This window comes from Apium graveolens, chromosome 9, assembly GCF_009905375.1.
Source record: "Apium graveolens cultivar Ventura chromosome 9, ASM990537v1, whole genome shotgun sequence".
Lineage (NCBI taxonomy): Eukaryota > Viridiplantae > Streptophyta > Magnoliopsida > Apiales > Apiaceae > Apium > Apium graveolens.
This window is the reverse complement of record NC_133655.1, coordinates 67,765-89,885: the sequence shown is the minus strand read 5'-3', so window position 1 is coordinate 89,885 and position 22,121 is coordinate 67,765.

Sequence of the window (22,121 nt, the reverse complement as noted above, 5' to 3'; positions counted from 1 at the left end):
TATTGTTACTACTAACCCCCCTTATGGGATGCCCCTTCACCCTGAGGTTGGAGGAAGTGGATATGCTGGGCGAAGCGAAGCACGAGGGCGGTCGCCCCCCTATATACGAGGTTTGGATCCTATCCCTGAGGATCGGGAATTTTCTGGTCCATACACTGAGAGAGACTCCGAATCTTCGGATGATGAAGTGGCCCCGAGAAGGAGGCGTCCTGGAAAAGAGCCAATGGCCGATGGAAGGCAACGCCCCCAAAGCACCCCAGGGGCGAATCCCCAAGAAGTGCAGGAAAAGATCAGGGCTCATGAGGCTGAAATCCAAAGGCTGAGGCGTGATTTGGAGGCTTACCAAGCCACCAGACCCCACATACCTCCTAGGGGGAGAAATCCTCCTTCTATCATAGACCTGGATGGTCCGGTAAGAAGAAGGGCTGCTGTCCCAAGAACTGATCCAAGCAATCTCCTTCCCCTTGGGGATCCTGATGATCCAACTCCACCCTTCACAGAAGAGATAATGAATGCCCATATCTCAAGAAAATTTAAGATGCCCACTATCAAAGCCTATGATGGCACGGGAGACCCCGCTAATCATGTTAGGACATTCTCTAATGCACTGCTGCTGCAACCCGTGAATGATGCTATAAAATGTCGGGCCTTCCCTCAAACCCTGTCGGGTATGGCTCAAAGATGGTACAGTCGCCTACCCCCAAATTCTATTGGATCATTCAGAGAATTAAGTCAGGCTTTTATTAAGCAATTCATCAGTGGAAGAGTCCATGAGAAAAGTTCAGCATCTCTTATGAGTCTTGTGCAGGGAGCTAAAGAATCCTTAAGAGATTACCTAAATCGTTTTACAAAGGAGGCTTTAAAAGTCCCAGACCTTGATGATAAGGTAGCCATGATAGCGCTGCAACAAGGAACTAGGGATGAGTTTTTCAAGATGTCTTTGGCCAAACGGCCCCCTGAGAGCATGTTGCAGCTCCAAGAGAGGGCAGGGAAGTATATCAAGGTTGAAGAGAGTATGAGGAAGACCGTAGTAAGTAATGAGCCCACTGGAGGCAAGAAACGAAAAACTGATTTGGAGTACATCGCTAAGGATAAGTATCCTAGAACTGAACAAAACCCTGATTCAACCCCCAAGAAGGGAGGACCTGGGCAAAAGTTCACTGAATACGCTAAGCTGAATGCCCCCAGAAGTCAGATTTTGATGGAGATTGAGAAAGATAGAGATATTCGCTGGCCTAAGCCCTTGAAGGCTGATCCCGCCAAGCTAGATAAGGGCAAGTATTGCAGGTTTCACAAAGATGTTGGTCATGACACCGATGAGTGTAGGCAGTTGAAAGATGAAATTGAGTTTTTGATTCGAAAAGGAAGGCTGAACAAGTATACTGGAGATGGAGGAGACAGAAACAATAATGGAAGGAAGAACTTTGAAGATCGTAGGAGGGACCAAGATGATCAGGGGCGGAATCCCCAACCTAGAGGACCAGTTATAAACACCATTTATGGAGGGCCGAGACCTCGAGGGCCTGTGATAAACACGATCTTTGGAGGTCCAACTGCTGCTGGATTGTCCAAAAATTCCAGAAAGGCATATACTAGAGAGGTTATGCATATTATTGGAGAAGCCCCGAAGAGGGCCAGGACAGAAGTGACATTGGCTTTTGATGATTCCGACCTAGAGGGTGTGAAGTTTCCCCATGACGACCCGCTGGTCATAACGCCGATAATAGGAAATAGCCCGGTTAAGAGGGTCCTTGTGGATAATGGTGCTTCTGTGGATATCTTGCTCCACGACACCTTTCTAAGGATGGGGTATAACGACTCCCAGTTGACACCAACCGACATGCCGATATATGGATTTGCTGGAGTAGAATGTCCTGTGGAAGGGATAATTAAATTGCCAACCACCATAGGTATGGAGCCAAGGCAAGCAACGCAGATGCTGGATTTTGTGGTGGTAAAGGCTAGTTCAACTTATAATGCTATCATGGGGAGAACAGGGATACATGCCTTCAAGGCAGTCCCCTCTTCCTACCATTCAGTCATGAAGTTTCCCACCCGAAACGGTATTGGAGAAGAGAGAGGAGATCAAAAAATGGCTAGAAGCTGTTATGTGGCCTCTTTGAGGGCAGATGGAGTCGGGGGGCAGGTTCTTCCTATTGAAGATATGGATGTTCGAGAAAATGATGAGAATAGAGGAAGGCCAGCAGAAGAATTAGTTTCGGTTCCTTTAGACCCCGAGAATCCTGAGAGGATGACTTTCATTGGAGCCACATTAGAGGAGCCTCTTAGAGGGAAGTTAGTGAAATTTTTACAAGAAAATAGTGATGTGTTTGCATGGTCAGCAGCTGATATGCCAGGTATAGACCCGGAGTTAATTACTCACAAGCTAAACGTGGATCCAAGCCGGAAGACAGTGAAACAAAAGAAAAGAAATTTTGCCCCGGAAAGACAAGAGGCTATAAAACAGGAAGTAGAAAAGCTCTTAGAGGCTGGTTTCATTGAGGAGATTCAATTTCCGGAGTGGTTAGCAAACCCTGTAATGGTGAAGAAGGCTAATGGAAAGTGGAGAATGTGTATAGACTTCACTGATCTGAATGATGCATGCCCCAAAGACTGTTTCCCGCTGCCTAGAATTGATACTTTGATTGATGCCACTGCTGGACATGAGATGCTGAGTTTCATGGATGGATTTAGCGGATATAATCAGATCAAAATGCATAAGGATGACATTCCAAAGGTATCATTTATCACTGACTTTGGTGTTTATTGTTATCTTGTTATGGCATTTGGTCTCAAGAATGCAGGAGCCACCTATCAGAGGTTGGTGAATAAAATTTTTAAGGATCTTATTGGTAAGACTATGGAAGTCTATGTTGATGACATGTTAGTCAAGAGTCTAGTAAAGACTGATCATATAGCCCATTTAAGGGAAGCTTTTGAGGTCCTGAGGTACCACAAGATGATGTTGAATCCGACGAAGTGTGCTTTCGGAGTAGGATCTGGAAAATTCTTGGGATTGATGGTCTCGAAGAGGGGAATTGAGGCAAACCCCGATAAAATAAAGGCAATCCTGGACATGGAACCCCCTAAAACTGTCAAGGATGTTCAGAAGCTCACAGGAAGGGTCGCTGCGTTAGGACGATTCATCTCCAAGTCAGGAGACAAGTGCTTGTCATTTTTCAAGTCACTAAAGAACATCAAAGACTTTGTATGGAGTGAGGAAAATCAGAAGGCATTTGAACAGTTAAAGAAGTATATGGGCCAGGCCCCGTTGTTGGCCAAGCCAGTTCTGAATGAAGTTTTATTCTTGTACTTAGCTATTTCGGAGAGCGCCTTGAGCGCCGTGTTGGTTAAGGAGGAACTGAAAGTCCAGAAACCCGTATACTATGTCAGCAAAATTTTGCATGGTGCTGAGTTGAATTATTCAGCCATTGAGAAATTCGCTTTAGCCTTGGTTATGGCTTCAAGAAAGTTGCGTCCTTATTTTCAAGCTCACCAAATTGAAGTGCTAACAAATCAGCCACTGAGAAATATCATTCACAGTCCCAAGGCAAGTGGGAGACTGATTAAGTGGGCAATAGAGTTGGGAGAATTCGATCTCAAGTATAAGCCACGTACGGCCATAAAAGCCCAGGCACTAGCTGACTTCGTGGTGGAATGTACCATACCCAACCAAGAAGTCGGGGGGCAGGAAGATACCATACCTCAAGACAAGGGAGTCGACAATGGGGACAAGGAAAAAGAATATTGGGTTCTCTATTTTGATGGAGCATCAAAAACAAATTCCAGTGGAGCAGGATTGGTTCTGCAAAGCCCTGATGGGTTCTTAATTGAGTATGCTATGAAGCTAGACTTCCCAACCACAAATAATGAGGCAGAATATGAAGCCCTGATAGCTGGCCTTGGTCTAGCTGGGACACTTAGAGTCAAAAACTTAAAGGTCCGTGGAGACTCAAAGCTGATCATATCCCAGGTAAAGGGAGAATTTGAGGCAAGGGATGATACAATGGCTAAATATGTCCGCCTAGTAAGGGCTGTGATGACCCAGTTTAATGAATGCCATGTTGAGCACATTCCAAGGGAAGAAAATGTTAAGGCAGATGCGCTATCAAAGTTTGCTTCATCTGAGATAGAAGAAAGTTCAGGGAGTGTATACTTTCGTGTTTTGAGGACACGAAGCATAGATGTTAAGCTCGTGGCTCCCATAGGCCTGGGGACGTCATGGATCGATCCCATCAAGGCTCACATTCAAACCGGTTGGTTGCCAAGCGATGCAACTGAAGCACGAAAATTAACTGTTCGAGCACTAAGGTACTCATTGATAGACGGGATTCTGTATAAAAGATCTTTCGTGGTTCCTTACTTGAGGTGTCTCAGGCCCGATGAGGCACGCTTAGCTCTTGAGGAAGTGCATGAAGGTATTTGTGGGCAACACTTGGGGGGCAGGGCCTTAGCTCATAAGATAACCCGTTTAGGCTTTTATTGGCCAGAAATGATGGCTGATGCCAAAGAATATGTAAAGAAGTGTGATCGCTGTCAGAAGCATGCACCGGTTGTTAGACAACCCCCCGAGATGCTGACCTCTATCAACTCGCCTATTCCCTTTGCAATGTGGGGAATGGATATTCTAGGTCCTTTTCCTATGGCCACGGCACAAAGGAAGTTTCTGATTGTAGCCATTGATTATTTCACCAAGTGGATCGAAGCCAAACCTTTGGCCAAAATCACAACTAAGCAAGTTGCACAATTCCTGTGGGAAAATATTATGTGCCGATATGGAATTCCCCGTATCCTCGTCACTGACAATGGAACGCAATTCAATAATGAGGAATTCAAGAAGTACTGTGAAGAAAATGAAATTGAGTTACGGTTCACCTCTGTCGCTCACCCACAAGCTAATGGGCAAGCAGAAGTTGCAAATCGAATAATTCTGGACGGATTAAAGAAGAGGATCGAGAAGTCAAGAAATAATTGGGTGGATGAGATACTTCCCATATTATGGGCCTATAGGACTACCTGTAGAGTCACGACAGGTGCGACCCCTTTCATGTTGGCATATGGGGCAGAAGCAGTAGTTCCCGTGGAGATATCACATTCTTCTCCAAGGATTCAGGCTTTTGATGAGAAAGAAAATGAGGAAGGGCAGAAGCTAGCCCTGGATTTAATCGATGAAGTGCGAGATAAAGCACATGCAAAGATAGTAGAATATCAGAAAAAAGCTTCATTCTACTACAACCTAAGGGTTAAAGAAAGGTTTTTTAAACAAGGCGATCTAGTCTTGAGGAAGATAGAAGCATCTGGTGTAGGACAAAAAGGGAAGCTTGCCCCAAATTGGGAAGGGCCATACAGAGTCAAGAGTGTTCAAGGTAGAGGAACCTACAAGCTCGAGACTGTGGATGGTTTTGAAGTCCCGAGGACCTGGCACGCACAAAACCTGAAGGTTTACTACGTGTAAGATAGGCGAAGTACGATTCTCACTTGTCATTATGGCAAGTAGGTTTAAAAGCACCTGGAAGCTTTGCTTGCGTAGGATTTTATATTCCAGTAGAATTTACATTGTCAAGTTATTATTGATTAGGGTCGAACCCATGCTATGTAAGGTTTTGAAAAACCAGACTTCATGTTAAAGAGTTTTAAGTTATTTCTATCTAAAGGATGTTTAAACGCACATTAAGACTATAATGATAAGAGGCCGAAGGAGCAACATACAAAATTTAACCCCGAAGGGTAACAACTTCTGATAAAAATAAAGTTCATTAAGAAGATATACAAAAAAATTAGGCCTTGGAAGGTTGAGATTCTTCAGAACCACTATCCGACGACTCCTCGGAAGTTTCAGTCGTCTCTTCAGAAGTCTCAGTCGAACCCTCCGAAGTCCCTGTGGAAGTACCCTCTGCAGGAGATGATGGCTGTTGAGGCACTACTTTTGAAGGTTCTTCCACCCTTGCCTTCTTAGTAGCAGGCTCGAGTTCCTCCTCAGAAGAATCTTCTTCTTCTCCATCCCTGATCATGCCAGCAAGCTTCTCAGTAACGCCTCCAAGCTCTGGAACCCGCACAGGGCAGGGAAAGGGCGACTGCTCAAGGATCTCGGGAAACTCATCCTGGATAGCCTCCACAGCAGCGTCCCAACCCTCCTTGTAGCTGACTGGGTGAAGAAGGGCGTCATGCTCCACCATCAGGTCTTTGAATTCTTGGGTATCCATCCAGCCGTCAAAGGCTTTGTCCTTCTGCGCCTTCAAGATTACGTTTTCAGCCCGGGCCGTCTCCAGGTCAGAAGTGGAAGAAGCCAATTGAGCTTCAAGGGCCTCAATTTTTTGGTTGGCCTCCTCCAACTTCTTGTTGGCATCTTCCAGGCCAACCTTCCAAGCCTTAGCTTGGTGAATTGCCCCTTGAAAATGGGCGTTAGCCTGCAAGAGAAATAGCAAAACTTTAGAAAAGAAGCATGAAAAGAAAAGTGTAAAAGGCATAAGTAAAGTGCGTACTGTCGCCAGGGCTTGGGCTCCAAAAAGCTCGTTCCCCTCTAAGTCCTGTTGGAGGACAAAGTCTTGATAGTCCACCGGAGAGATGGAATGTTTGGACCATTCCTTGGACAGGGCTGTGCTGCCCAATATTGAGTCCTTGCCCCGGATCCCCCAGGCAGGTTGAAAATAGGCCCCTGGCCTCTGCTTGGTGCGCAAAACCTGGCTGGGACCTTCCTCATTTGGCTCCATAGCCTGAAGGAGGAACTCAGGGAAGCGATCACCAAGCCTAGGATCTTTGAAAATCTTCCCAGCCCTCTTCATCCTGGTCGTTTCCAGGTCCTTTGGCTTCGTAGCCTCCTCAATCTTCTCAGCCACTGCGACAAGCAAAGTCAGTTGAAAACTAATGGAATAAAAATGCAGGAAATAAAGTAGATGAAGGTAGGAACTTACTTTTCTTATGAACGGGCGAGAGGCCGCGTTCTACCAGGACAGTCTCCCGGATAAGATCCCAAGAATGGGAGGTGCCGTTGTCTTGCGTCAGGAGGTTGAAACCTCTAGCCTCCTCCTCAGACAAAGCTATGTCATTTGGGCTCCCATCCACGGCAATCCCAAAAGAAGATCGAAATAGGGAACCCCAGTCTCCACCCTCCCAAACTATAAACAAAAAATCCTTCTTCCACCCCAAATTGTTGTCAGGGATGGATTTCCCATTCACAATATGGGGGATAGTGGGGCGTTGGTTGATAGAAACCCAACCCGGACTTTTATCGGGGCTGTTCTTGAACTGGAAAATCTTCCTGAAAACAGCAACAGATGTGGGGATGCTGTGCTTGGCGCATTGCGACAGATAGCATAGGATCAACCTCCAGGAATTGGGGGGAAGCTGGCAAGGGCTGATGCCTACATCAGCCAAAAGTAAAGGAATGAATGGATGAAAAGGGAGTCTAATACCTGCCCTTAGAGTATCCCTATAGACGCATAGCGCGTCCTTCTTCCACTGACAGGCCCTGTCGGCCGGACCTGCAAGAACCAGCTTAAAAGGTTCTTTGATTCTGAAGCAGCCGCTCAACTTTTCCAGCTCCTTGGGATCCCGTAAGGCGCTGATATGATCGTGTGCGTCCAGATGCGCATCAGACGGATACTCGTCCCCTCGAGTGTTGATCATGTCGATTAAGGAAGTACCAAAAGGAGGTAAAAGGATGTCAAATTGGATGTATATAATGTTTTCATGTTAATTATACCAATATATGGTGGCAAGATACTCTTGTAGGGTGCAAAATCACTCTAATATGGTGTAAAGTGACTTACAAGGTTAATTATAGCCAAAATGTGGCCCAAAATTGATTCGTATAAAGTGTTACCAAGAGGTGGTAGAAGGATGTCAAATTGGATGTATATGATGTTTACATGTTAATTGTACTAATATATAGTGTCAAATTACTCTTATAGGGTGCAAAATAACTCTAATATAGTGTAAAGTTACTTACAAAGTTTATTAGAGCCAAAATGTGGCCCAAATTTGACTCGTATAAAACTAGTACCAAGGGGAGGTAAAAGGATGTTAAATTGGATGTATATAATCATTACATGTTAATTGTACCAATATAAGGTGGCAAGTGACTCTTATAGGGTGCAAAATCACTCTAATATGGTGTAAATTGGTACCAAGAGGTGGTAAAAGGATGTCAAATTGGATGTATATGATGTTTACATGTTAATTGTACAAATATATAGTGTCAAGTGACTCTTATTGGGTGCAAAATCACTCTAATATGGTGTAAAGTTACTTACAAGGTTGATTAGAGCCAAAATGTCGACCAAAATTGACTAGTATAAAACTAGTACCAAGAGGAGGTAAAAGGATGTCAAATTGGATGCATATAATGTTTTCATGTTAATTATACCAATATATGGTGGCAAATGACTCTTGTAGGGTGCAAAATCACTCTAATATGGTGTAAAGTGACTTGCAAGGTTGATTATAGCCAAAATGTGGCCCAAAATTGACTCGTATAAAACTAGTACCAAGAGGAGGTAAAAGGATGTCAAATTGGATGTATATAATGTTTTCATGTTAATTATACCAATATATGGTGGCAAGTTACTCTTGTAGGGTGCAATATCACACTAATATGGTGTAAAGTGACTTACAAGGTTAATTATAGCCAAAATGTGGCCCAAAATTGATTCGTATAAAGTGGTACCAAGAGCTGGTAGAAAGATGTCAAATTGGATGTATATGATGTTTACATGTAAATTGTACTAATATATAGTGTCAAATGACTCTTATAGGGTGCAAAATAACTCTAATATCGTGTAAAGTTACTTACAACGTTTATTAGAGCCAAAATGTGGCCCAAAATTGACTCGTATAAAACTAGTACCAAGGGGAGGTAAAAGGATGTCAAATTGGATGTATATAATCATTACATGTTAATTGTACCAATATAAGGTGGCAAGTGACTCTTATAGGGTGCAAACTCACTCTAATATAGTGTAAATTGGTACCAAGAGGTGGTAAAAGGATGTCAAATTGGATGTATATGATGTTTACATGTTAATTGTACAAATATATAGTGTCAAGTGACTCTTATAGGGTGATAAATCACTCTAATATGGGGTAAAGTTACTTACAAGGTTGATTATAGCCAAAATGTGGACCAAAATTGACTAGTAAAAAACTAGTACCAAGAGGAGGTAAAAGGATGTCAAATTGGATGTATATAATGTTTTCATGTTAATTATACCAATATATGGTGGCAAGTGACTCTTATAGGGTGCAAAATCACTCTAATATGATGTAAAGTGACTTTCAAGGTTCATTATAGCCAAAATGTGGCCCAAAAATGACTCGTATAATGTGGTATCAAGAGGTGGTAGAAGGATGTCAAATTGGATGTATATGATGTTTACATGTTAATTTTACTAATATATAGTGGCAAGTGACTCTTATAGTGTGCAAAATAACTTTAATATAGTGTAAAGTTACTTACAAAGTTGATAAGAGCCAAAATGTGGCCCGAAATTGACTCGTATAAAACTAGTACCAAGAGGAGGTAAAAAGATGTCAAATTGAATGTATATAATATATACATGTTAATTGTACCAATATATAGTGCCAAGTGACTCTTATAGGGTGCAAAATCACTCTAATATGGTGTAAAGTGACTTACAAGGTCGATTAAAGCCAAAATGTAGCCCAAAATTGACTAGTGTAAATTGGTACCAAGAGGTGGTAGATGTCAAATTGGATGGATATAATGCCAGAAAATAAGGAAAAATCCCAGAAAAATTAGGGAAAATTCCAGAAAATAAGGAAAAATCCCAGAAAAATTAGGGAAAATTCCAGAAAATAAGGAAAAATCCCAGAAAAATTAGGGAAAATTCCAGAAAATGAGGAAGAATCCCGGAAATAAGGGAAAAAATTCCAGGAAATCAAAATAATTCCTGAATAAAAGGAAAAACTCGTTGTAAACGTGTAGGTCGCTCCACACTTTACGCAAGAACGAAACCCTGTAAGGGAATGAATAGACTTAACTTCTGTGAAACCTAATCAATGTTTCCCAAAAGTTGGGGGGCAAATGATAGGGATAAATAAATCCTGATTTTATTAATAATGGGCTGCTGGACCCAATAAGAAGATGTATGATATTCAGACCAGAAAGGTTAAGCCTGATGGACCAGATCAGGCCTGATGGAATAAAAAAGGCCCAAAAGCCCTGATTATTAATTAATTTCGTGATTAATTAATAAGGGAAAAATCAGCTGTTGAGAAGAGTCTTGATAAGGATATAAATCTTTATAGATAAGCCTCAAGGGGACCTAAAAGGATAAGGGATCAGTTTCCTACTATCTAGGACTCCAAAGTCCATTCTAACTATGAGACTTGCCCACCAAGTCTCCTATACCAAGTCCAATTCAAGGACCACCAACATCTATATAAGGGGTCTCACCCCACAAATCAGAACTACGTTTTTTGACTTGATCCTTGGCAATCAGCAAGGTACGTAGGCATCTTGTTAAGGCAGATTGAGTCACGAAACACAAGAGCAGTCAAATCGAGCCTCGAAGCTCACGTTCCTTAGTATTAAATACAGCAATTATATATAGTAGTTTTAATCCATAACAGCTATCATATTCAATCTTTCCTTCCTACTCAAAGCATCGGCTACAACGTTTGCCTTTCCCGGATGATAATTTATCGAGCAATCATAGTCCTTAATCAATTCCAACCATCTCCTTTGCCTCATATTGAGCTCCTTTTGAGTGAAAATATACTTTAAACTCTTGTGATCCTTGTAGATCTCACACTTTTCTCCGTAGAGGTAATGTCTCCAAATCTTAAGTGCCTATAGTGGCTAGTTCCAAGTCATGCGTAGGTTACTTAAATTCATGCGATTTTAATTGTCTTGACGCATACGCGATCACCTTATTGTGTTGCATTAGCACACAGCCCAATCCTTTATGTGAAGCATCACTGAAAATCACAAAGTTTCCTTGGTCGTCTGGTAGTACTAACACCGGAGCTGTTACCAACCTCTGCTTCAACTCTTGAAATCTATCCTCACATTCTGCATTCCATTCGAACTTCTGGTTCTTCCTGGTTAACTTAGTCAATGGCATGGCGATTTTCGAAAAATCTTTGAAAAATCTTCTATAATATCCTGCCAATACTAGAAAACTTCGCACTTCCCTAGATGTCTTTGGCCTCTCCCAACTCATAATCGCCTCAATCTTTGCCGGATCTACTTTAACTCCTTCATCTCCAATGACGTGTCCCAAAACTCGAACTTCTTTTAACCAAAACTCACATTTAGAAAACTTGGCATACAACTTCTATTTTCGGAGTATCTCCAATGCTATCCATAGATGCTGCTTATGTTCTCCTTCCGACTTTGAATAAATAAGGATGTCATCAATGAACACCACTACGAACTTATCCAAATACTTTTTAAATACCCAATTCATCAGATCCATAAATACTACCGGGGCATTAGTCAATCCAAAATGCATTACTAAGAATTCATAATGTCCGTATCTTGTCCTGAATGGTGTCTTTGGAATATCGTCTTATTTGATCTTTATTTGATGGTATCCTGATCTCAAGTCAATCTTTGAAAAGCACTTTGCTCCTTTCAGCTGATCAAATAGGTCATCTATTCTTGGTAGCGGGTAACGGTTCTTAATCGTCACCTTATTCAACTCCCGATAATCTATACATAACCGTATACTTCCATCTTTCTTCTTTACAAACAGAACAAGTGCTCCCTATGGCAACGTACTTGGCTGTATCACTCCCTTGTCCAACAATTCTTGTAATTGACTCGCCAACTCTTTCATTTCTGCTGGTGCCATCCTATATGGGGCCTTCGAAACTGGTTCTGTTCCCGGAGCAAGGTTGATCTCGAACTCAATTTGTCGATCTGGCGGTAAGCCTGACAGTTCATCTGGAAACACATCTGGGAATTCGTTGACTACGGGAATATCTTCTATGATGGGGTTGTCCTTTTCTAAATCCACTACGTAAGCTAGGAATGACTCGCAACCTTTCCTAAGTAACTTCTTAGCCTGAACAATTGTAAGAAATAGTTGCTCTTGCCTCTGTCCCTTAAATACTACTTTCTCTCCACTCTTCATCTTTAAATACACCTTCTTGGACTTACAATTAATTTGGGCGTTATTCTTCCCTAACCAATTCATACCTAAAATTATATCGAACTATCCCAACTTGAAAAGTATCAAGTCGGCTGAAAATTTATACCACGAAATATCAATCTCACACTTCGGACAGAGTTAACTCACATGAATCTTCTCTTGGTTCGCAATTACCACATTTACTACCTCGTTCATAACCATTTTATCACATTGAACTTTATCAACAAAAGTTTCTGATATGAAAGATCTCATCGCTCCCGAATCAATCAATATTTTAGCTTCGACATTATTTAGTAAAAGTGTACCTGCTATCACCTCGGAGTTCTGAACATCGTCCTTCATTTTTAAATCAAATGTCCTGGCTGTTGCTTGCGGAGTTTTTACAGGTGGTGGAGGTAAGGACAATACCTCAGCTGGCACGCTTGCACTGGTACTTGCCACGTTCATCAGAGCTTTGATTGGTCCGGTTGACTTGCACTCCCTAGCTATGTGTCCAGTCTTTCCACACTTGTAGCATGTAACTCCCGACTTCGGCATCTTATACTCGTTTTCCAAAAGTCCCTTCTGGTTGCACCTATAGCATGTCATGCTCAGCTTATTACACACGCTGGGGTGCCTTTTTCCACAATGCTTGCATTCTGGTCTCTGAAATCTGTTTTCTCCAGCTTGTCCTTGGTTTGCCTGGTTGTTCCCCTTTGATTCTTGTCTTTTGCTCAAATTTCCCTTCTTTTAAAATTTTTTTCCTTTATGGAATCCAATCTTCTTCATATTCATGTCTTGTGAATTTCCTGCTTCAGACTTTTCTCCATAGAATGGAACCTTTCTCTTCTTGTTATCCCTTTCCTTCCTTGACTACATCTCATTACTCTCAATCAGAGCAGCCTTTTGCACTACACCTGCATAAGTATCAAGCTCAAACATAGCCACTCTATCTCTGATCCAAGACTCTAATCCTTGTTGAAATCTCTTTGCTTTTTCCCTCCTCACTGTTGGTATACTTTGTCACAAACCTTGACAATTCTGTGAACTTCTTCTCATGCTCCAGTACAGACATACTCCCTTGCTTCAATTCAAGAAATTTAAGCTCCATCTGATTCTGCATGTACTTAGGGTAATACTTTTCCAGAAATAACTTCTTAAACCTTTCCCAAAAAACTTGCTGATTTGCTTCCATAGCTTTTACTGAATCTCACTAATAGATGACTTCGCCCTTCAGGAAGTAAGTAGCATATGGTGTCTTCTGATCCTCCCCTAACTGTACCAATTCAAAAGCTCTTTCCATTTCCTTAATCCATGAATTCGGGTGTCCGGATACACATTCTTCAATCGGTCTATCAGTCGGTCGTACTTGCCCTGAAGCATGTCAAACTTGTGCCTTAACTCAGCATACATGGAGAAATCAAGAGTGTCGTCTATAACACCCTCCAAATCCGGGGTATAGATTTGGGGCATTATTAATATTAACTACTCACTAAACCTGCACAAGCGGAATATAAATAAAATAATTAACCCGAACTACTACTACTCAAGATCTTTTCAAGGTTAAGGATTGAAAATAAGAACGACAAACCAACTTTATTACAAACCATTTTAAACAATCTATCTCAAGAACTCTCTTTGTTACAAAACATTATTCTAATCACATTTTAAACTAAATAACTTTTATTCAAACTACAACTATTACTTATCCTGCTACACCAGATCCGGAACTCAAAGCTCTCTTCTGGGATAGAGACAAACACACTTGGTATAAGAGGGTCCCGTTGCTTGACTCGCTTCTTGACTACTCGGGTTCTGATAGGTTTCATTCTCTACCTTAACTGAAAAACAATGTGTATAACAATAAAAGGGGGTGAGCCAAAATTGCTCAACAAGCCTGCAACAATATATATATATATATATTGTAAAGAGAGAAGAATAAATGAACCGATAATCTGTTGATTTGAACAACCGTCTATTTCTGTAAAGAATAATAATTTGCCATTACTGGCGAGTGCCAAATGAACAAGACTGGAAACAAGAACCAACATATGCACTATAACCTGCTGATTAGTCAGGATACAGTGCAGATCTATACCCAACTGCGTAGACCCAACCAACATAAGGAGTACTCAAGCAACTATGGCTTATTAATTAAAGCTCTGGGTAAAACTCAGCCCGTATCGTAACCATCCAGTCCAAAATTTAGCATCTGGAACAATCAGAATGGTTTTAATGTATCCCAATATCAGGATATATCAGAGTATATGTAACAAGGGTAAAATTATTGGAATGTGAATAGGGGATTCAATAAATTGAGAGAAATCAAGAATCGAAATGAAATAGAAACAAGAATCAATATTTATGTAACAGTGTATATGAACAAGAATTATCAAAGTGTAACTGATATAGAAAATGGGTATAATTCACTATTCTGAATTTAGAATAGGGGAAAAACTTGCCTTGCGCGTACTTAACCTGGTTTAACTCACCGCCTTCGGTCTCCTGCTTGATCTGCCTTGCTGGTACTGAATCAATCATAGAAAGATAGTCATTTAGATAACTTACTACATACACGTATCTCGAATTGATACTACGCAACCCTATCAATCTACCCATGTGTTTCTATCTGACTCGCATATATACACATATAGTTATATAACACATAAGGTTCACATAATCACGTAAAGCACATAGCACATAAAGCACATAATTGATTTTTGGACTTATAAATATTTTTAAAATCAATACTAGACTCGTACCTGTATTAACTAACCCTATTTGATTTTATTATAATTTTTCGGAATTTATTTGACTCGATTCTACCCCTAATATGGCTTATAAACAATTAACTATCACAAGACGACTCTCTTTCGGAAGAAATTATGACCTACAATTATTTTTATTGGATTCGTTTCATTTTTCTGAGTCTAGGGGTCTTCGTTTCACTCAAATCGGACTAACGGTTTAATTATTAGGAATTAAACAAGATTTAATTAATTAATAATTAATTATAAATAATTAATTATAATTAAATAATTCTTAATTATATCTTTAAATAATTAATTAATAATTATTGTATTTTAAAATAATTAATCCCTAATTATTAGGATTAATTACAATTTATTACATTTATTTACAAATTATTATCACTTACTCGGTTAGATCGATTATTTATAAATAACCAATCGATACAATTAACTGATACGCTATTTATCGAATAAATAATTATTACTCGAATCATAATCTAACTCAACGATCAACTACTCATATAAATACGAGCTACTCGCATTTCTCGTATAACTATCGAACTATTATTATTATTATTATTATTATTATTATTATTATTATTATTATTATTATTATTATTATTATTATTATTATTACTTATACGATTAATTAATTAATTATCTGTATTTAATTATTCGATACGAATAATTAATATGACAATCTTTTAATAATTATCACTCGATTAATAATTCTAACTTATCGATTCACTACTCGTATAGATACGAGTTACTCGCAATAATCAACTAATTAACGAATTATTATTCATATTATTCAATTATTTTTAATCCTTATTTATTAAGTAATTACCTAATTATGAATTAATTACCTAATTATTAATTAAATAAATAACTAATAAATATTAGATAAATGATTAAATAATTAATTAAATAGCTAATTTCGAATTTCTAAATTAATAAAGTAATTTAGAAATTATTATTAATAATTTTCAGAGTTTAAATTAGTTTTTTAGAATTTACAAAAATGATTTCTAATTTATAAAAATAAAAGTAATTAATTAAAATACAGAAACACAAAACAAAACAGGAATTGGGGGTTTATTGGATCAATCCCGGGTCAGAATTAAATCCAAACCGGGTCGCCAAGAATCCTACCCGGATCCGGGTTGAACACCGTCGGAATCTGGGTTTTCCAGAAACTGGCCGGTGAGCCCGTTTCCGGCGGGATTCCGGCCACTCTAATCACCCCCAAAACGCTGCTATTTGACACCAACTTAAGCCCAAAACCATTCCATCTTGTTCCACCATCTCGAATCAGTCCACAGCAACGCCATACAATTCCTGGGTCACGATTTCTGGCAACAACAGCGAACAATCCGGCGACCTTCAACCCGAAGTCCGGCGAAGTCGTTTTTGATGAATACAAAACCAAACAACGTGATTCTAGTGTCAATTTAAAGCTCTAATCATCTATTATTATTTTCAGTAACTAGAATCAATCATTAGCAACTATAACTTCAAAAAAAAATGAATCAAAATAAACCCAAAAACCAAGAACATGGGTATAACACTTTAGGGGTTATCTAAACAACATAAACACATAAAACTACTCCTAAGATCAAGATACATCTATACAAATCATCCAAACCAACAAACGATTGCTTGAACTCAAAAACCGATTTGAACATAACAAAATCGATTTTATTGAATAACCAACCTCAGTTGATGTTATTGGTATCACTAGATGCGTCTCTTCACCAGGATTATTTTGACTACTCGAGCTTTTTCAGTGGTTTAGTGAATCGTTTGCAATCACATTTTGATCTTCAAGCTTCCTCAAGAACTCAAACCTCACCCCCACAACTAATTTCTAATTTTTCTGATTTTTTTATATTTAATCAATAATTAATTACTAATTAATCCACTATTTATACTAGGGAAAATAATAACCCTAAATAAAATTAAGGGGCTAATTACACATCTAATAAAAATATTTGGCCCCAATTTTTATATTTTTTGGGTATTAATAATGAATTTTTAAATATCCAATAAATACAAAATAAATGCTAAAAATTCCCAAAAATTATGAATATTACAAAAATGCAAAGAAAAATGATGTATAATAATTTCATGATCATATAAAAATAAAAAATATGGTTTTTATGGGGTTTTTGGTACCCGAAGGGGTCCGGAAAAGTCATTTTTCGTGAAAAAGGTAAATTTGTAAAACGTCTAGGGGTTCAGAATAGCGATATGGTATAGGTCGTGTTTGGCAAAATAGGGCCAATAATTTTGTTTGAAATAGGGGCTTTTAAAACACTGTTTGAGTTGTATTGGTTTTGATATAAAATATGTAACTTACGATAAAATACTCAATAAATATCCAAAACACGTTTGGATCAAAACCGATAACACGTAGCACATAACAATTAGGGTTTAACTGTTGGATTTTAATCGCAGCGGAGGCATGGCAAAACACTTTCGCACATATAAAATCCAAATAAAAGCATACAGATCATGACTAAAAATTCGAGGGATCGAATCTAACCTTTAAAATAATTCGGAGACAACGATCAGAGATCCTTAGCAGTTGCTCCTCAAGTGTGAAGCACTCCACCGGTATCCACCAAGAAAACGATGTTAAGGCGGAGGAAGGAGGTTGAGAGAATTGGGTTTTCCAAACTTTTTGGGTTTTTGGGGTTGGAATAAAATTAGGGTCTATAATAGTATATTTATAGGCAAAATTTTCAGCTGAAATTTTCCCATAAATAATATTATTATTATCCCATTTATTATTCTCATTAATAATTAAAACACCTTTTAATTATTAATCCTTTTTCTAAACACTTTAGAAATAATTCTCTCTCTTGATTTAATTTCCAAAAATTAAATCCTTTAATTAATAATATTAAGAACTTTTCTTAATTAATTTATAATTAATTAAATCTCATTTAATCAATTATTAAATTTGCCAATTAATTATTTATTTCATAAATAAATAATTATCAGCCATTATTAATTAATTCCTCCACCATTAAATCATTCTCTTTTTATGGTGTGACCCTGTAGGTTCAATATTAAGCCGGCAGTAGAAATAAATAATAATAAAACTATTTTATCATTATTTATATAAATTCTCTAATTTATTAAATATGATTAATTAATTAATCACATTTATTCTACATCGTGAGGGATACTTCTCAGCATATCGCGACTATCCGGATAATATGAATTCACTGCTTAGAATACCAAGAACCTATTCAGTGAATAGTTACCGTACAATAAACTTCTTCTACCCTACAATGTGCCGATTAAATACAAGGCATGGATCTCGTGTCAAGCCTATCTAATTCAATCATTTGCTTACCATTTACTATGCGTAGTTCTATGCAAATTAGAAACTCCTTTCTAATTTCATTTACTCTGGCCAGAGATTCTTGAACTAGCATAAGTGGATCAGCCTTGAACATTCGCTTCCTTCACTGGAAGGGGTAGATCCTTTATTTATCATACACTATCTTCGTGTACAAATTCCTATACCCAGTAGAGCCCTAATAATTGTCCTCGGAGACTAAGAACTAAACCAAAGCATAGTTCATTGTACACAAGATGACTATGATGACCTCAAGTCTAAGGATACTTGTACAACTATCACTATGTGAACAACTGCTGACACGTGAGTGAACTCCATCAGTTGTTCAGCTGTGCGAGTCATGTTCAATGAACTTATTCTATAATAAGCACCTACATACTAGCTATAGTGTCACCACACAAATGTCTATGAGAACAGACATCCTTCATAATGAAGCAAACATAGTATGTACCGATCTTTGTGGATTATTAATTACCAGTTAGTAATCCTATGACCAGGAACTATTTAAGTTTAGAGTTATCATCTTTTTAGGTCTCATTATTATGATCTCATCATAATCCATAAAAAGCTTTACTCTAAACTATGGTATATCTTATTTAAACACTTAAATAGATAAAGCCCGTAATAAAAACAAAACAAGTCTTCTATTAATATCAATAAAATCAAAACAGATTACACAGGAAGTTATTCCTAAATCCTAATACATGATTGGACTTAGGATATATTCCTTTCAATCTCCCACTTGTACTAAAGCCAATCACTCTGGTATCTAATACCCATCTTGTCTTTATGACGATCAAAGTGACTTTCATAAAGTAGCTTTGTGAGTGGGTCTGCTATGTTTTTATGTGTGTCAACTCTAATTCAATACAATACAAGAAATGTTACCGCGCTCCCACTAACCCTTTTGTAGACACATGGTTCATCTACGTTTTCGATAAAATCAAACTCTTTGATTGTCTAATCAAAACAAATGTTCCATCTTTCGAGAAGCTTGCTTTAAACCACATATGGTTCGCAGTAGCTTACACACTAGGTTTTCATTTCCCTTGGAAAGAAAACCATCTAGCTATATGTCAGATCTCATAGTCGTAGTAAGCAGCAATCGCAAGCAAAATCCGAACTGATTTTAACAGGGCTACAGTTAAAAGGTTTCATCAAAGTCAATCCATTGCCTTTGTTTGAATCCTTTTGCCACAAGCCTGACCTTATAGGTCTTCACCTGGCCATCTGCTCCAATCATTCTTTCATATACCGTATACATAGATTCCATTTCGGATTTCATGGCACTATGCCATTTCTCTGAGTCAACACTACTCATAGCCCCATTATAGGTTACAGGGTCGTCATCATCAATGATCGACAACTCATTGTCATTCTCACTGACAAGGCCATATTACCTCTCAGGTTGGCGAGATACTCTCCCTGATCTATGAATGCGCTGTTCCACAAAAGATTGTTCAGTCAGAACAGGTGTTTCCACTTGAACCGTATTAGTTTGTGCTTCTTGAACTTCATCAAGTTCAATTTTGCTCCCACTGTTTCCTTCAAGCATAAACTCCTTTTCCAAGAAGGTAGCATGTCTGGAGACAAACACCCGATGATCGGTGTAAAAGTAATACCCTAAAGTCTCTTTAAAATATCCCACAAAACTACATTTTACGGATCGATATTCTAGCTTATCTGGGTCAACTTACTTGACATAAGCTGGACATCCCCACACCTTAACGTGTTTAAGACTCAGTTTCCTTTCTTTCCATATCTCATACGGAGTTTGAGGAACAGATTTGGAAAGCACCTTATTCAGTAAATATGCTGAGGTTTCCAATACATAACCCCATAGGAATACTGGAAGATTTGTATAGCTCATCATGGACTGAACTATGTCTAACAAAGTTCGATTTCTCCTTTCAGATACCAATCTGGAGGCGTCCACTGGGAGACTATACCATTTACTTTGAGATAATCTATAAACACTCCATTAAAGTATTCATCACCTCGATCTAATCGAAGAATTATAATACTCTGTTTGGTTTGTTTCTCCACTTCATACTTATACTCTTTGAACTTTTCAAAGGCTTCAGACTTGTGTTTCATCAAACACATATCCGAATCTAGATCTATCATCTATGAAAGTAATGAAGTTTGAAAATCCACCCATGGCTTGCTTAGACATTGGTCCACATACATCTGTGAGTACCATTCCTAGCAAATTTGTAGTCCTCTCTCCATGTCTACTAAATGGAGACTGCAGTGCCACTATGAAGTGAGATTTTCATCATCCCTTTTCTTTTATTAGTTTGTTCAATCTGAAGTAAATTATGTCACATTTATACAGACCATTATTTAAAGTACCACGTCCATAAAGTATATTATCTCTAAGAATAGAACATTCATTATTCTCAATAATAAATGAAAATCCAGCCAAGTCTAATATGGGAATAATGTTCCTCACAATCGAGGGAACAAAATAAAAATTATTTAAAACAATAGTCTTGCCCGTAGGCATAAGTAAATGAAATGATTCTACATCTTCAGCAGCAACTCTTGCTCCATTTCCCATCAGTAGAATCACCTCCTCTTCCTCAAGAGTCCTACTTCTCCTTGGTCCCTACAACGAATTGCAGATGTCAGAACCATAGGCGGTATCTAATACCCAAGTAGAAATTTGATTTAATGACATATTCACTTCTATCATGAACATACCTGAATCAGAAGCGGTAGTCTCACTACCCTTCTTCTTCTTCAATTCTGCAAGGTAAACCTTGCAGTTCCTCTTCCAGTGCCCCACCTTGTTACAGTGAAAGCAAACAACTTTGCTCTTGGGGTCTTCAGCTTTTGGTGGAACCGGCTTTTCTTCACCTACTTTCTTCTTCTTGAAAGAGTTCTTCTTCCTTTTCTTAGGATTGGAACCTTCACCAATTAGAAGAACAGAACTCTTCTTAGGGGAAAAATTCGATTCCGCGGTCTTCAACATGTTGTGGAGTTCAGGCAGGCTGACATCCAACTTATTCATGTGAAAGTTCACAACAAACTGCGAGAACGAACTCGGAAGCGATTGTAAGACCAAGTCTTGGCTCAGCTCCCCATCCATGGCAAAACCAAGTTGTCCAAGATGTTCAATCAAATTGATCATCTTAAGTGCATGGTCATTCACAGATGATCCCTCAGACATCCTACAACCGAACAGCTCCTTCGATATCTCATATCGAGCTGTCCTCCCCGCCACATCATAAAACTCTTGTAGATGCATGAGGATAGTGTGAGCATCCATATGCTCATGTTGCTTCTGTAGCTCAATATTCATGGAAGCTAGCATGAATCATTGAGCAACATTTGCATCATCTATCCACTTACGATACACAACATGTTCATCATTATGTGCATCACTAGCAGGTTCAGTAGGCTTAGGTGAGTCAATCACGTATTCCAGCTTCTCAATCCTGAGAACAATTCTCAAGTTTCAAAGCCAGTCAGCATAATTAGGACCAGTCAATTTGTGAGCATCCAGTATGCTCCTGAGTGATAGTGCAGAAGACATAACATACAAAGTAAATCTGTAAATGATAAACACATAACAACACTTAGCAAATATTCGATTTCATTTTAAAAAAACTATATGAATCGGGTCTTTATTCATAAGTGGCTCCCACTAGTTTATCTAATTTATTCAACCCCCTACGTGAAAAATAAGCATTCATAATGCTAGTGGGAATAGGGATCCTACATTCCATTACACGACCCCGGCTGTAGCACGAACCGCCATGTAATGTTCAATAGGCAGACAACTCTTGTCAATTACATCTTATGTTATTCCCTAATCAAACTTTAGCCTCTTGAATAATTGAGTCTCGGCTGTGGCACGACAAACTCAATATTCTAAGTCAAGTCTAACTCAACATTCCG